The sequence below is a fragment of the Hemiscyllium ocellatum genome (genome assembly GCF_020745735.1).
Source record: "Hemiscyllium ocellatum isolate sHemOce1 chromosome 27 unlocalized genomic scaffold, sHemOce1.pat.X.cur. SUPER_27_unloc_5, whole genome shotgun sequence".
NCBI classification, from domain to species: Eukaryota; Metazoa; Chordata; class Chondrichthyes; order Orectolobiformes; family Hemiscylliidae; genus Hemiscyllium; species Hemiscyllium ocellatum.
Window position 1 is genome coordinate 933,507 of NW_026867514.1, and position 11,945 is coordinate 945,451.

General features: G+C 43.6%; 1 pseudogene; it reads left to right on the top strand.

Moving 5' to 3' along the window:
- The first annotated feature begins 4,479 nt into the window (after window positions 1-4,479).
- On the top strand, window positions 4,480-8,025 carry LOC132808377 (gastrula zinc finger protein XlCGF49.1-like; annotated as a pseudogene).
- Window positions 8,026-11,945: the final 3,920 nt, after the last annotated feature.

Here is an 11,945-nt window from a genome sequence, read left to right on the forward strand (position 1 = left end):
CTCACACCTTTAAAGCATTGTCTGAACTGAGATGTCACCTTTTGTTTTATAAAACCTTAAGTCATCTCGAGAATGTGGTTTAAAAGATTTATATTAATGAACCAAAACCTGCAACCCATTCTAAAAGATGAAAGAGGTAACAGCAATCTAGGCTTGTTCAATATCTCCTATCAGTTGCATGACACTGTGATCTTTTGCTATGAAATCTGTGTCTCATTACCCTGGTCCACAGCTACCCAATGAAGGAGCTGCACTCCAAAAGCGGGTGCTTCCAAATAAATCTGTGGGCTATAACTGGTGATGTGAGATTTTTAACTCTATCCACCCCATTCCAATACTGGCTCCTCCATATTGTAACTCGTGAACACAGCCCACACCTCCCGGTGCTGCCATTACACTTTACAATGTCAATGAAATGACTCACTCTGCACTCCTGAAAAATTCCCAATTTCTCAAGATACTAGCTACTCATTCACTGCTCCATTTGATACGCGACATTGGAAACTTAGTGCAGCAGGCTGAAAGAAATGAGCAGCTTTAAAACTAAAAACTCTTGGAGTTCAAAGCTTTCAATGAGAATCTGAGCCCGGTAGTAAGTTCAGGTAACCTTTATTGTGACCCAACTTTGTTACAGCTTCAGAACCACCCCCCTCCCCCAGCAAAAAAGCGTAGAAAAAGCACACACACTCTCCACCCATCCCACCTCACCTTCTTTACTGTTTGTCACCACCAAGCTGTCCTTTTGTAACTGGATCCTTGGTACAGCGTAACCCGAAGGAAGTATTGCCTCACTCAGCAAAAAAAAATGTCAATTTAGGGTGCAATGCAGCTTCTTGATGAACAACCTGGTTAACATCTCCAGGAAGGTGGGAGCAAAATGGAACATCAAGACATTAACACCAACACGCTTCAGTCAAACATTTCTGCTCCCAGTAAGGGCAAAACATCCTGAAACTCCAGTCTTCACCATCAGATTTCTGCTTTCACAGAAGACGATTAAAGTCATACAGCACGGAAACAGACCCTTCGGTCCAATTTGTCTGTGCCAAACAGGTATCCTAAATTAATCTACTCCAATTTGCTTGCATGTGGTCCATATCCCTCTAAATCCTTTCTATTCATGTGCCCAACCAGAAGAATTTTAAAATTCCCCTCTCACCTCAACCATACGCCCCTCTAGTTTTGGACTTCCCTACCCTGGGGTAAAGACCTTGGGTATTCACCCTATCCATGCCCCTTATGAATGTCGACATGGTCATCCTTCAGCCTTCGATGTTCCAGGGAAAATATCCCCAGTGTATTCAGCCTCTCCCTGTAGTTTAAACCCTCCAACTCTGGCAACAGGTTGTCAATCTTTTCTGACCCCTTTCAAAGTTACACAATATCTTTCCAATAGCAGGGAGACCAGAAACAAATGCAGTCTTCCAAACATGGCCTGTACAGCTGCAACATGACCTCCCAACTCCTATACTCAATGGTCTGACCAATAAAGGAAAGCATACCAAGTGCCTTCTTCACTATCCTATCTCCCAGTGACTCCACCTTCAACGAACTATAAACTTGCACTCCAAGGTCTCTTTGTTCTGCAACACCCCTCTGAAGTGTGTCAGTCTTTCCTGCATTGCTTGACCAAAATGCAAACCACGCATTTTCATCTGCCACTCCTTGGCCCTTCAGCCCATCCAATCAATTCTAATTTATAGTGAACTCTATTTCTCCTCTCTTGTTCCCTAGAATTTGAAAATCTCCATCCCACACACTCTCCCTCTATTCTCAGTTTGCTCAACCTAATCCTTCCTGTACCACAACCTGAAGGGTCTGGTTCATGCTGGTTAACAGGCCCACACTTTGGGGGGGGAGAGGGGTGTTCTAATTGAAACAAACAATACTGAATCCTGAACAGCCTGAACAGAGTGGACGTTGGGAAGATGTTTCCATTGGTTGGAGAGACTAGAACCAGTGGGCACAGCCTTAGAGTAAAGGGAAGAATTTTCAGAATAGCGGTGAGTGGTGAATCTATGGAATTCACTGCCACAGAAGGCTGTGGAGGCCTGGCCATTGAGGATATTTAAGACTGAGATGGAGACTTTGAATATCAAGGGGATAGAGGGTTACGAGGACAAAGTGAGAGAATGGGGTTGAGAAACCTATCAGCCATTATTAAATGGTGGAACAGGCCTGATGGGCTGAATGGCCTAATTTCTGCTCCTATGTCCTATGGTCTCTTGCTGTCCTGGACACAGACTGTGAGAATTGGAAGCAGGAGTAAGCTATTTGGTCTTTCAAGCCTGCACCAGCATTCACCAAATCATAACTGGATATGAATCTGCCAACATCTACGTGGATAGGCTGGGACATTTTCACTGCAACATAGGAGGCTGAGAGTTGACCTCACAGAAGTTTATAACATCACAAGAGACATAGCCGAGTTGACCGATGGGTATCCTTTCCCTTGGGTGGGGGTTTCAAGATAAGGCAGCAAATTTGAAGGTGAGAGGAGAAAGATTTTAAAAAGGCATGAAGGGTACCTTTTTGTTTTATACACAGAGAGTAGTTTGTGTGTGGATGAATATCCAGAGGAAGTGGTGGGTGCAGGTACAGTAACAATGTTTAAAAGGCATTTGGATAAGTACATGAATAGGAAAGGTTCGGAGGGGCATGGGCCAAACACAGGCAGCTGTGACTGGTTGAGTTTGTGAATATATTCAGCATGGACTAGTTGGTCTGAAGGGTCTGTTTCTGTGCTGTATGACTCTGTAACTATCCTATACTGGTCTTAAAATCATTTTCTTGCCTTTCCCCATAAACGTTCACTTATTTGTTGTTCAAAAATCAGATGAATGCAGCCTTGGATATATTCAATGACCCCCTAACTGCAGGAAGATATCCCCACTTCTGAACTCAATTCCTCTTGCTAATATAACACTTGCCTTGCTGATTGCTTGCTGCTCCTGTCTGACAACAGACAGTGACTGGTGTAGAAGGATGTAGCAGAATGTCTTGGTACTTAAAATGATAAAATTTACTTTGAAATATTGTTCATTCAAACTTTACTAAGCACATCCCACAGATTCAAAATTCAACAATGAGATGCTGTTTTGTTACAATCATTCAGTTTGAAGAAAAAAAACTATTAACTTTGAAGAGAAGTTTGAAAACCCAGTCATTAACTGGAAGAACAGCTCTTTTTTTTGTTTAAAAATGTGAAAACCTAATCAACAGGAGTAACTTAGCAGAATAGTGTGTATGGCATTAAATTGTAAATCTAGTTTTCTTTCCTTCCCTGCCATAGTTCCCACAAATCTTTATATGAATCTTGATAGTTCATTCACTTTTTGGGAATAGTCTAAGACAGGAATATCTTTCTAGGATTCACTTGAATTCTTTTCAGGATTCCAAGAATATCTGGTAATTTTATGAGGATGCCTCCATTAGCTTTTGGCTAAGTGAACTTCTAGATTTCGTTTGAGACTTCAAGGTTTAGACTGATCAGTTTGAATGGTGGTTGGAAAAACCTCTGGTTCCTCATGGCTGTCTGTACTTTTAATCTCACAGCACCTAGTGTTTGAGTGACTAAGCTGCTGCAGAACACAAACTGCTTTCTGTCAGCAATGCAAACTCCATGGTGGGCGAGTGTTCTTACCATCTGGAAAAATGATGGGGCAATCTCAGTCAGGATAGCACAACAACACTCCTTCCTCAGGAGGCTCATGCAATTCGGTATATCAATAATGACCCTCACCAACATTTACAGATGCACTATAGAAAGTGTTTTATCTGGATGTGTAACGACCTTGTCCAGCTACTGCTTTGCCCAGAATGGTAAGATACTACAGAAGGTTGTATGCACATTGCAGACCATCATGGAAGTCAACCTACCCTCCACGGTCACCACCTACACTTCACTTTGCCACAGAAATGCTGCCAAAATCATCAAATTCTCCTCCAACCCCCTAATGCTCTCTCACAACATCTTTGGTCAGGCAGAAGATACAGAATCTGGAAACACATGCACCAACAGGTTCAGAAAGAGCTTCTTCCCTGCCATCGTTAGACTGATGAATGGACTCTCTTTGTACGCATGGAATGATCTGCAGATAAAGTGGTGGAGGCTGATACAATTACAATATTTATAGGGGATCTAGATGGGTGAATGAATTAGGAAGGGTTTACAGGGATGTGGGCAAATATTGGTAAATGGGACCAGATTTATCCAGGTTAACTGGTCAGCATGAACGAGTTAGACTGAGGGGTCTGTTCCCATGCTGGACATCTCTATGTCTCTTTGTCCAGTGCCCACTTACCGACCCCTTCGATAACAGCATAATTGGAAGTATATGACATAGCTACAACACACAATTACGACAATTAATTATAATCGAATGTGAGAAAACCACGAAAAGCAGGTTGAATGTTTAACAATTTAATAACACTGGACAAATCTCTGACCCTTTTCACGTTCCAGTTTTGCTAAATGCCATGAGGATCAGAAAGCCTTATGAGAGAGCGAATCTGAAACCCCTTCGCTTGCATTCTACACTCTCCGCCGCCAATTGGTACAAGTGTACAGTGCTTTCCCTCTTCTCTCTCCCTCCCAGGATGAGGAATAGAAAGGGGGAGATATTGCTTTGCTCCCAGATGTTGCTCAGAGTTGGGAGGGTATCAGTCTGAAACTGATCGGGCTACTTCCGCATTGTGACGTCCACATACGAGGGCGGGACGTCCGGAGGTAGCCGGCCGATGACAATCCCGTGTTCCAAGATGGTTCTCTCCTATTGGCCACATGTCATGACATCACACAGGTCAATTGTGAGCCAATTGGAATGCCTGGATGGCTGGAAGGCGATTGTTCTGGAGCCAATCAGAGCCGCCGTATTGACTGACTACGGAAGTTTGACCATGAGCCTCTGAAGCTGATGTTACTCCTCTCCCCGCTTCCCCCCCGAATGAAGGTTGAGCTTCACCTCGGACTGCAACTTCCTTTCTCTGTCCACCATCTGTGAGTACGGCACTTTCTTTTTTCACCCCCCTTTCCATTCTGGGGTTAAACTGCTCAGTTTCTGACTCTTTATTCCATCTAGTCCATGCTGAACATGATTCTAAACCTCCAGCATCTGCAGACCTCATTTTTTACTCGATGATTCTAAACCTAACTAGTCTCCACCTGCCTGGAAGTGGTCTCCCATTTCAGGGCGAAATTAGGAATTTATTCCTTTCTTGTTAGTCTATGGAATGCTCCCCCACAGATAGTAATGGAGACTGGCTCATGGAATATATTCAAGGCTTAATTGAAGAGAATTTTAAATGACAGGGATATGAAAGGTTATGGAGAACAGCAGGAAATGGAGTGAAGGCCAAAGCAGCACATGATTTTATGGAACAGCAGAGCAAACCTCAGGAGGTGAATAGCTTACCTCTGGTTCAATCTGTGACAACCTGTGTCCAGGGCAGGAAGAGGCGAGCATAGATCCATCAGTCAACAATTTTCAGCATTTATGGAGAATTTGGAACATGGGGCAATACCTAGTGAGAATGGAGGGAGACTGTGGCATTGAGATTCAAATTCTGGGGGGAGGGAGAGAAGAAAGAATGTTCCACAGGAACCAAAATTGTCTGTTTGGAGTTTCTATCCTGCGTAGACAGTGATGTCTTCTGTAATCTCCATTTTGCAGGATATGAGAATGGATGGAATTGCAGCCAGAAATCTCAAAACAAGATCTGATCGAGCCAATCGATTCACTGGCACAGGAATGTTATCAGCCTTTTGAATCTCACTGGATATTTAATTTGTCTTCTGTCCTGTCTGATTTGAAAGGTTTCAAACTTCAGTGAGACCGAAGTACACAGACCTCCGTGAATGTGTACCAGTGAACTGACTGTAGGAAGAGCTTTAAGCGGGTACAAAGACTGAAATAGCAACACCTCATTCGCAGCAGCAAGGCATAGAACACCTTCCATTTGTGAGTGGTCCTTCAACCGATTGTAGACACTAGAGGGTGGTGGGGATTCCCACGTGATGGAGAAACAGTGGAAATGTGGGGACTGCGGGAAGGAATTCAAATTCCAGAGTTTGCAAAAGCCATCACCACTGTCACACTGGAGAGAAGCCATTCACCTGCTCTGTGTGTGGGAAGGGGTTCACCCATTCATCCGCCCTGGTGACCCCCCAGCGGGTCTATACGGGGGAACAAGGCCTTTCACATGCAAGGTGTATGGGAAGGTGTTCGTTCAGTTATCCACCCTGCGTAGTCACCAGCGGGTCCACTCTAGGGAGAAGCCTTTCACCTGCTCTGTGTGTGGGAAGGCGTTCAACCAGTCATCCAACTTCTAGAGTCACCAGCGGGTCCACACCGGGGAGAAGCCGTACACCTGCTCTGTCTGCGGGAAGGCGTTCGTTCAGTTATCCACCCTGGTGACCCACTGGCGGATTCACACTGGGGAGAGGCCGTTCCCCTGCTCCATGTGTGGGAAGGCATTCACCCAGTCCTCTGCCTTGCTTACCCACCAACGGGTCCACACCGGGGAGAGGCCATTCATCTGCTGTGTGCGGTAAGCACTTCAGCGATTCATCCACCCTGCAGCGACACCGGTTGATCCACACCGAGGAGAGACTATTCACCTGCTCCATGTGCAGGGAGGGCTTCATTGATTCGTCTTCTCTGCGGAGACACCACGGGTCCACACCGGGGAGAGGCCGTTCACATGCTCCATTTGCAGGAAGGCATTCATTCACACCTGCAGAGTCACCAGCAGGTCCACACCGGGGAGAGACCATTCACCTGGTCAGTGTGTGGGAAGAGATTCAGTCAGTCATGCCATCTGCTCAGACACCAATCCAGTCACACTGAGTAGTGAACATTTGGATGCTTTGTGGGTGTTACTTGTCTTAATATTCACGAGGGCATACATTGCCTGGTGAGTTGAGCAACTGTTAAGACACCCTTACTGATTTGGAACATGTACTGAAGTCAGGAGGTGTATATCTGTCATGTTTGACGCTGAAGAAACCTGCCCTGTGTAAAGATTGGCTCCGGTTTCTCCGACTCCACAAGGCTGGCAGGACGATGACGTGGTGCGAGATATTGTGTTGTAGGTCTCTTTACTAACACACTCTCAAACTCTTTCTTTCTATTTAGTTATTCATAAGTCTTTTCTAACCTGCTCACAGGAGCCCTGTATCTAATAATATTGCATTCCCATTTCATTCACTCAACTCTTTCCTGTAACATAGCTTCATTCATTCATTCATTCATAAAATCACAGTTTTGTAGTGTATTTTACTATTACAAAATAGAATAAGCTAAAACACCTCTTTCAACTCATTACTGCTTTTTCACACCTTCATCCCTTACCAGCTCTTACTACAAGCAGTGTCTAGGCCTATTTCTGCATCAAAAGCTACCTCTCAATAACTGTCAACATGTTTTCAGAACAATACCTCCCTGCCAGCTTATCTCCATGAAAGAATACAATATTAATCAGCCCTTGCCAACCGTCTATCGGGACCTGAATACATAAATACATCAAACAGTTTCCCTGACTCGCAGCCACTGTCCCCTTTAAGAAGCTGACTATCGAGACTGCGCTTCCATGAAATTGCAGGAATGAATGAAACTCTCACTGGCAAATACTAAACAAGTCTCCCAACCCAGCTGCGGTAAACAGTTTAATTCCGTTTATTCTTTTATTCAGTGCAGGTACAATGGCTAACTTATTTAGAGCACAGAGGCCTAATAATTTTACTAACATTTGCTGATTTAACAGGCAAAAGGACTGTCACCTCTTAGTTCTGCAAGCAGACCACACAGACAATCTCAATCCTATCGGGAGTAGCAGCCAGCGTTTGTGTACAATAGATAAAACAATGGGACACCATAGTGACGGAGTGTTAATCTCTATAAGAACTGTGTGTAAAGAGGCTGCTGTAAGGACGGTATTTCGGGTTTCCATCACCACCTCAAATTTGTACAACTTGCAGTTGCTGAATAAAGAGGCTATTTTCGCCAGTCGCTGATTTTGTTTGCTATTTGAACATGATTCCACAACGGGAACAGAGAATGCTTGCCCAGTGCTGAAGGATGGATAAAAAAGAAAACTAAAGTTTCTGACGGCGTCTGACAATCCGAGTGGCGTTTGTGAGAAATGCCCAGAGCTATGTGGAAATTGTCAGGGTTTGGGTGACTCAACGATATTCCTGGGCTCTGAGCCACACAACGAGTGGCAGGGTGGAGGGGGGGAATGTGGACATGGGTTATGACCCCACTATAGAACTGGACAGCACAAACTGATCTTTCCATCTAATGTAGCCGTGATGACCAGATATCTGAAATTAATCTCATCCCATTTGCCAGCAATTGACCCATATCTCTCTGAACTCACCTATCCATCCAGACGCCTTTGAAATGTTGTAATTGTACCAGTCCCACCACTCCCTCTGGTAACTTATTCCATACATGCACCACTCTGAGTGAAAATGTTGCCCCTTAGATCCCCTTCCCCCCCCCCCCCCCCCCCCGCCCCACCTTAAACCTATGCCCTCTAGTTTTGGACACTAATGAGTCTGATTCCTTGCTGTACAGCTCTATGACTCTCGTGTAAGTGATAATATATTGGTGGTATACACTTGATGGGCCAAAGGGCCTTTTCTGTACTATATGATTCTGTGATCAGAAAACTCCTGTAGTGTTCCACAAAATCATGCCTCTGTGCCTTTCTGAAACAGACACCATTTATAATAGATTAATGCAATAATAACGTTAACGTGGAATTTAAGAAGATGTAATTCTGTTAGAGCACGTTCCTTCTGTGCTGAAACCATTCTGTTGTTTGTGGGAGATCAGGCTGAGGAGCTTTAACTATTTAGGTTTAGATGTTACACATATAAGTCTGGAATAACAGTGGATTAGGAATAGTGTTTAGAGAGAATCGTACTCCAAACCTCTCTAATCCTGTTGCATTAATGAGAGAGAGAGGATGTCGCATGTACAGATCCGACAGAAGAGTTGTGCAGCTTGTTCGGTCAGTTGAGTTGGTTCTGCTCTCAGACAAGACTGGATGTTGCTTTTGATGGATCCCTATTAAACACTACATCAGAACACTCCAAATCCAAGGAATGTGTCATGAGCAGATCAAAGATGACATTTGGAGAAATAGGTCCTGACATTTCTATCCTTGTGTGGGCTGGGGGGGGGGGGGGGGGGAAGAAGTCTTCACATCAGGAAACGTGCATGGAATGAGAAACAGTTCATGTCCAAAGTCTGATTTCACTCTTGTTCAGAACTGAATGGTGCTGGAAAATGCTCGTTTTTATGTCCTTGTCAGAGGGGAGAGTAAGAGCGAGGGTAACACGGTGAGAGTACCTAGAGCCAAAGGCAGAGATTGGTAATGATGGTGAAGAAGCAATTGAGGTATCATATAGGTGTTAATGGAAGGGAGAAAGCGTCCACACTACTCAGAACAAAGTCAACAAGACACACCTGTGTGGGCAAATGGAACAAAATTGGAGAAGACTAAGCAGGGCAGATTGATACAGTGAATGTATCAGCTGCTGAACAACTAGTCCCAGGAATGCAGCACATAATTCCTTGAAAGTGTAATTGGAGGAAGACAGGATTGTGAAGAAAATGCTTGCTTTCGTTAATCACAGCATTGAGTAGAGGCGTTGGGACGTCCTGTTGTGGCTGTACAGGACATTGGGGTGACTACTTTTGGGACACGGCATGGAAGTCTGGTCGCCATTCGTTTGGAAGGACTCTCTTAAACTTGAGAGGCTGCAGAAAAGATTTACAGGGATGTTGCCAGGACTGGAGGTTTTGAGTTAGAGGGAGATGCTGGGGCATTTTACCCTGAGCATCGGAGTCGAAGGGGTGACCTTTATAGAGGTTTATAAAATCACGAGGGGCAAGGATATGGAAAATCGCCAAGGTCCTTTTTCCCAGGGAGGGGGAGTCCAGAACTAGAGGGTATAAGTTGAAGGTGAGAGGGGGAAAAATTTACAAAGGTGCAACTTTTTCCTGCACAGGGTGGTGTGCGTGTGAAACAACCTGCCAGAGAAAGTACTGCAGGTGGGTACAATTACAACATTTAAAAGGTGACTGGAGGAACATTTTGAGTTAAAAGGGATATGGGCCAAATCCTGGAACTTGGGACTGGGTCAGATTGGGATATCTGGTCAGCATGGATGAGTTGAACCGATGGGTCTGTTTCCCTGCGGTGTGACTCTATAAGTCTATAACTATTACCAAAACCAGACCTTTTTACTGACGATCTTCCTGCTGGATTTTTTTAGTGCACCCAGTTTCAGGAGATTTGTGGGTAAAAGTGGCACATGTCCCCGATCCTGGGAATCCTGGAAAATATAAAGGGGCTGTTAAAAGTACTCCAACTTTGGGAACACTGGGTCTTGTGGAAGCTGTGCATTTGTCAAATATTTTCAGAGAAATTCTCTCCAGCTGGCAGACTACAAACGATTTTCCCACGGAATGTTACACAGATATTAAGAATGTTACCTTGTAAAACGTTTTCCTGAAAATGAAGAATTCAACTTGCTGACATGAAACAAATTTTGGAGAGAAAGAAAACTGCTAAGATCAAAAAAAGTGATGAAAGTCAACACTTGGATCTAGAAACACCCAGAAGAGGGGTGTCTCATACCTATTCCTTCAATTAGTTTTGAAATATTGTTTGTGCATCTTAATAATTAAGTCATACCCAGCACATAGCCATCTTTCTGTGGAAATTGGAGGTCAGCCATCTCAGGTCCAGGATGTCTCTGCTGGAGTTCATAGGGTAGTGTCCTTGGCCCAACCATCTTCATCAATGACCTTCCTCCATCATCAGAAGTGGAGATGTTCGCCAATAATTGCACAATGTTCAGCACGATTTACAACTCCTCCCAAATTGAAGGAGTTCAGTTTCAAATGTGACAAGATCTTAACAATATCCAATGGGTTGGTGAGTGGCAAGTAACATGTGCCATGCAAATGCCAAGCAATGACTCATCCACAAAAGAGAGTTTGACCACTGCCCCATGATATTCAACAGTATTACTGTCACTGAGTACCCCACTGCCAACATCCTTGGGGGTTACTATTTACCAGAAACTCAACTCGACTAGCCACATATGCATAGTGGCTACAAGAGCAGGTCAGAGGTCAGGAATACTGCAGCGAGTAACTCCACTCCTGACTCCCAAAACCTGTCAGCAGTGTAATGGAATACTCTCCCACCAGCTTGGATGGATGCAGCTTCAACAACATGCAAAAAGCTTGATACCATCCAGGATTACATCAATGCACATTGCTGACTATAAACTGAGAGTTTAAAACAATTCAGTTTAACAAGATTACTATTGATGTATGCTGGAGATATGGTGAATAATAAATGGAGTCTTTGCCAAGCAATCTGCCTCTTGATAATTACTGGTTAGTTGTTTTCTGTGTAAATAGCAATTTCAATTATCCATTGATTTGACTTAAGGGATGAAAACAGCATAGGATTTTATTACTTTAAAAAATAATATCTAATAATTAGAAAGATCTGACGTTGAGTTTCTCAATGCTGAATTCTAATGGAAATGGGTCTCACGGAACTGGGAAAAAAACAACTCTGCAATCCACTTAGAATAAATGAAGATTAGAAACTTTATAGATCAAGTGAAGATTTTTTGAACTATTTTAGAAAAGTTGAATTAGCAATTTATGAAAGATGTTCCAGAGCTACTAGTAGCAGCTCAAGGCATTGGACATTGAGTTTTAATCTGTAAACCGGACATTCAATTGATGAAATTCAGTTTTGAAACCTGTACTGAGTATCTCGCCCCTAGTGGTCACAATCTATCATTCCATGTTAAAGTTTGAACCCAGCAAAAGCATTTAATTCTATGGGAAATCAAACTAAGAATTTAGTTCAAAAATAAGAAAAAGTGCAACTGGAAAGAATTGGCT